At 32.0% G+C, this 5,657-nt stretch overlaps 1 long non-coding RNA gene across 1 annotated transcript; it reads right to left on the bottom strand.

The window, feature by feature from the left end:
* Positions 1-1,839: 1,839 nt before the first annotated feature.
* LOC104648440 (uncharacterized) lies at positions 1,840-2,438 on the bottom strand. Its single transcript, XR_002028126.3, has 2 exons — positions 2,255-2,438; positions 1,840-2,065 (listed from the first exon to the last, which is right to left on the bottom strand). It is a non-coding gene; the product is annotated as an uncharacterized lncRNA (long non-coding RNA).
* Positions 2,439-5,657: the final 3,219 nt, after the last annotated feature.

Raw genomic sequence — 5,657 nt, 5'->3', positions numbered from 1 at the left:
TTTTGTACCAGGGAACAACAGGAACAAGAAAATCCCTTGGAGCAGCCAGACCATTTGCACTCAAATGCATATCATCAAACATGAGTTCCAAAAGTTTCAGCGAAATTTAGTTGAGTCAAAATAATATGCAATCTTCCGCATTCAGTAGTAATCCACAACTCAACATCATGAACATAGAGTAAGAAAGAGTTCCAAAGCATATATCAAAATATTTGACGTTGAATACAAACAGACAGATGAGACCCGGACTCCATCAGAAGGACATAATGACGACAATATAGAGCAAGTTTGAAGTACCAATCACATGTGAAATGGAAAACCATGTCGGAGATATAAGTATCGCATATAGTGTTCAGGCTTCCACCATATTTGAGTCGGCATAACAGAACTATTTGGCCGGCTGAATTCACTCACCATTAACAAAGAAAGAAAAAATCTCCTTTTAATTAGGAAAAATGGAAGGTTGTACATTTTTTAGAAATGGCCAGTGTCATTATTGGGAAATTGAAGTTACACGATCAACTTTCATTATCGAAAAATTTCATAACAAAAAAAATCAATGAAATTTATGTCCAAACCTAACACTGTGTTATAGAGAAGAAGGAAACCAAGCGGTGGTGTTGTGGCACGATGATCCTGGATAGAACATCTTTGTTTGAGGAACGAAAACCATTACTTCTAAAAGCAGAGTTGCGTAATAAAACAATAAATTTTCTGCTGATATAAGCTTAGTATGCAGCACATCAACATAGTTGGACTATTGGATAGTATCTTTGCAGTTGAATAAGAAATAAAGTCACTAAAAAGCATATCAGAAGAATATAAACAAACTGTAGATAAAACTTGGACAATTAATTAGGAATCATAAAATATTAAATGTGGGAGAGTTAAGGTTGGATATGAAGAAAAAGTTTTAATGGCGTGTCTAGTGAACCAAAGAAAGTTGAAGAGGCAACGTAAAAGTAATTTTTTCAAACCTATGTAAAACACCTATAAAAGTTACTACTATGTAGGACCTCATATAAATAAGGAAACGGTTGAGACATTAGAAAGCAAAAGGAAAAGGGATAATATTCAACTATCCCCTCAACCTATGCCCGAAATCTCAAAGACACACTTATACTATACTAAGACTCTATTACCTCTAAACTTATTTTATTAATAATTTTTTACCCCGGCCTACGTGGCACTATCTTGTGGGCCCAACGATAGTTGACTTTTTTTTCCAAACCAGTGCCACGTAGGCTAAAAAGGGGCAGAAAATTATTTATAAAATAAGTTCAGGGTAATAGAACCTTAGTATAATATAAGTGTATCTCTGGGATTTCGGGCATAGATTGAGGGATTACTTGTACATTATCCCAAAGGAAAAGTATAAGTTATACTGAATTTTGTGAATGCATTCAGAGAGAGAATTCATCAATTTACTATGTATCGAGGAGTAGTAAGATTTCTGAAGCAAAAATGTAACCAAAATTTTGATCAAATCGCGACAATTGTCATGGCACTGGAGAATCACTTAAGAGTAGACAAAAACAAAGGCACTTCCGGCTTGGCGTCGTCACAACTTCAATTGCTTTAGCTATTAATTGATATAAATGAGGCCAAAAAAAATCATTACAATATCTAAATAATAAAGCACGCGAGCACAAATATATGTTGTGTCGTTGTCATCTATACCAAGTATGCTTCCATCGAATATTGGTGAAAACTCTGTAGACGCTTTAACAACTTAAAAAAGTGACGAATCAAGGGAGTATGAAAGATGACAACAATAGAGATCCATTTCACTATTTTACAATAATGTAAAATGCAGTTAAACAAATTAGAATGATGGAATTCAAGAAAAGAGTCTATTAAATTAGGTATTTCCATGTTAAAGAGCATATCAATTTTCACAATTCAACGACAAAATTCATATTTTAGAGTTGGGTTTGCTGAAGTTTTCCATCGGTCTCAATTTTGAACTCCTCTTTATCGCACGCCTGATAGTTTGTTCCATAATATTATCTGGGTCCTTAATTCCATGACTTTGCCTTCTACTCTTTGGTTTTGCAATTTGTATCTGAAGTGCATTAAATTAAGTGCATTTAACAGGTAGTGAAGAAACACCTAAAAATTGTGGGATACACTTAAATTAAAAAGCCCTTACAAAATTAAATTAAACCATGCATAATCCAAGAATAACCATAATATTTGTCGGATTTTGGAAAACGAAAAAATGAAATGCCTAGCTAATTTCATAACAACTTACTCGAGATAGTAACCATCGAAGTACCAATTTGAGAACAAGAAAAGATTAAGTGAGGGCAAACGTTTGAAGACGAATGTGTTGTTAGAATTGGTGGAGAACGCAACTCAAACTTCACAAGAAATTAATAAAATTAGAGAAAGAGGAAGAGAGAATAGAGCTGGAAATGGCGGTGTTCCACATCAAGGAGGTGTTAAGGCTTATGTGGGGAAAGATAAACATGTGGTTGTGAAATTTCTGAAATGCCCTTGGAATTCAAAGCTATTTTCAGGGAAGCACACACGTTGACAGAGACGCGCGTGCTTATTCCCATTTCTTATATATATGTGTATAAAATAACAAAACAACAAAATTACAAGCTTACAATTGAAAAATAAAATGAAGAAACAAAAATCTCCTTGGTTGAGACTCATATATCTCGCTCTCTTTTAGGAAATTTAAGTCCACTACATCTAATATTCTTGACTTGTCCCTTCTAGGATACAACAATCTAATCAAAATTTATAACTCAGCAATTTTGGATAAGAGTTGAGTCCAAAACTCCACAATAAGAACACCTCCCTTCAACTAATAAGAACTCTTTTTTAAACTAACTTTTTCCTCTCTATTATTTCTTGTGTTCTATCTATTCCAAACGAAATGAAGACCTCAACATTTATATTAGAAAAAGTCTTCCTAGCAACGAATAAGAAGATAAATGATGTAATAAATAGTGAAGATAATGCCCTTAGGAGACATATGTTAAAGAATGAGATAAGGGATAAATAATACGGAGAACTAATGGCCAAGATTCCACTAACAATGCTGCAAAAGAAACATTCAATAACATCAGCACTTATTCCATAGAGTAATGCTCCAAATAAATTTCCAACCATTTAAGACAAATGAATTGCCACCAACGAACAACTTGACAACAAAGACATCATTTGACTCCAAACTTTTAAAATATTAATATATAAAATATTAATATTAAAATGTTGACTAACAATATTCTAATATTAAACAAGAGAGTCTATCAGCTGAAGGAAGAATACTATGCATAATGAAGGTGTTCGCTGCATCGAACCTCCACTTAGTGAAACAATAATTTATACTTCAGAGTTGTAGTGGTCTCAGTCTTGAACTATGACTGCTTAAGGGAAATAAAATATCACTGCTCATACATAATAATCAAGCTATTGACATGAGCTTTAAAGCCAACACCTTATGGCCACGTGTTATCTCGATTCCATAAGTGCTTTTGAGAATAAGTCTTATTCTCACAGAAAGCGACCTACTTCTACACATCACATTAATGAAATCTGTTAAGCTTAACACTCTACTCATACGGGCTATATCAACTCAACCTTCACAAATTACTACAAGAAATAATGCACTCACATCATATCAAGGGAATAAAATAGTGGAATTTCAACAACAAGACATAATTAGTTTTTCCATTTGAACTTGGTTATAGGATCTCTACTCCCAGGTTGGGTTTTCTCATATGACTTAAGAATTTATAAGCTTCAATCTTTTCCCCCTCGATGTTCTATAGACCTTTTCTCTTGTTAAGGCCTTCGTAAGAGGATGTACAAGATTATCACAAATTTTGACATAATCAACATTAATGGTACCATTGGTCAAATATGATCTTACATTACTGTGATTTTTCCTTACAGATCTAGATTTACCGTTGTTACAATAATTTTGAACTCTAGATATTGCAGCAGTGCCATCACAATGAATTAAAATAAAGAAATTATTTTTTTTCAAAATAAGATATTTGAAACAATAAATCCCTTAATCATTTCGCTTCCTCACTAATTGAAGCTAAAACAATTAGTTCAGCCTTTATGATAGAGTTAATAATTGTAGTTTGCTTTTTTAATCTCTAACAAATAGACCACCACCCAAAGTAAAGACATAATCAGTGTAGAACAGGAATCACCTGATAAAGTGTTTCAATATGCATTACAAAAGCCTTCTAGTACAACAGGATATTTTTATAGAACAAACCACAATTTTTTGTTCCAATTAAGTATCTATAACTCTTGTTATAGCAATGCCAATGTTCATCGCCTGACTTGCTTATAAATCTGTCAAGTACTCCTACTACATATGCAATATTAGATCTAGAGCAATCAATCACATATCTCAAGCTTTCGATTATGCTAGCACATTCCTTTTGATTTATTACATTAGTTTCACTTTCAACCGAAAATAAGTGAACACTTGATTAAAAATGAGTAGCAACATGTATACAATCAAGAAAGTTATATTTTTTCAAAAATTTCTCAACATAATGTGACTGGTTAAGGAAAATGTCATCATATGTTCTTATTATTTTCATTTCAAGAATAAAATTTGCTTCACAAAGATCTTTCATATCAAAATGACTTCTAAGAATATTATCACCTTCATCAATAATATTTATGTTAGAGTCAAAGATCAACAATAATCACATGTGAATTATTTTAAAACTTATGATATATATACTTATCATACTCATTTGTATTAAAGTCATTTTCAATCATGCCGGAATTGAACTTTTCATGAAATTAGTTTGGTGCATGCTTCAAGCCAAAGAGGGATTTAATAAATTTACAACACATTACTTTCTTGGTCCGCTTCAACAAAAGACTCAGGTTGTTCCATTTAAATTTTCTTATTTATGTCTCCATTTAAAAAAGTTGTTTTTACATCCAAGTGATGAATTTGCCGATAAAAAATTGCAGTAGTAACATTTAAAAGTCTTGGATGGTATAAAACAATTCTAGGTTTTCTAGTTGTTTTGAACCATTTGCAACTAGTCTAACCTTATATTTATCATCAATAGTATCATCTGGTTTCAACTTTTTTTTAAGATCCATTTGCAACCAATTGTTTTACAACCCAATGGGAAATCAATTATTTTAAATTTTTTTAGAAGTTAGTGACTTCATTTTATCATTTACAGTCTCTTTCCAAAAAATAGAATCATGTGAAAATAATGCTTATTTTAAAGTGAGAGGGTCATCTCCAACATTAAATACACAAAAATCAGGACCAAAATCGTTTTCTACTCTAGCTCTTTTACTTTTTCCAAACTCATAATCATTTAACTTCTTTATTTTTCAGAATAGAGGTAGAAGAACCACAAAATGAGAAAATATTTTGTTCAATCCTTTGACCCCCACTATTTTTAGAATAAACAAGAACTTTTTCTCATGGAAAATACCATCACCCGATTTATCATAATATTATCTTCAAGATTAAAAAATCTATAGGCTCCCACTATTTTTAGAATAAACAAGAACTTTTTCTCATGAAAAATACCATCACCCGATTTATCACAATATTATCTTCAAGATTAAAAAATCTATAGGCGGTACTATTTGAAGCATAACCAAGAGCACACAAGTAATAACTTTCTTACCTAATTTTG

The sequence above is a fragment of the Solanum lycopersicum genome, chromosome 7, assembly GCF_036512215.1.
Source record: "Solanum lycopersicum chromosome 7, SLM_r2.1".
Lineage (NCBI taxonomy): Eukaryota > Viridiplantae > Streptophyta > Magnoliopsida > Solanales > Solanaceae > Solanum > Solanum lycopersicum.
The sequence above is the reverse complement of the archived record's forward strand: the minus strand, read 5'-3'. Positions and strand labels throughout refer to the sequence as shown.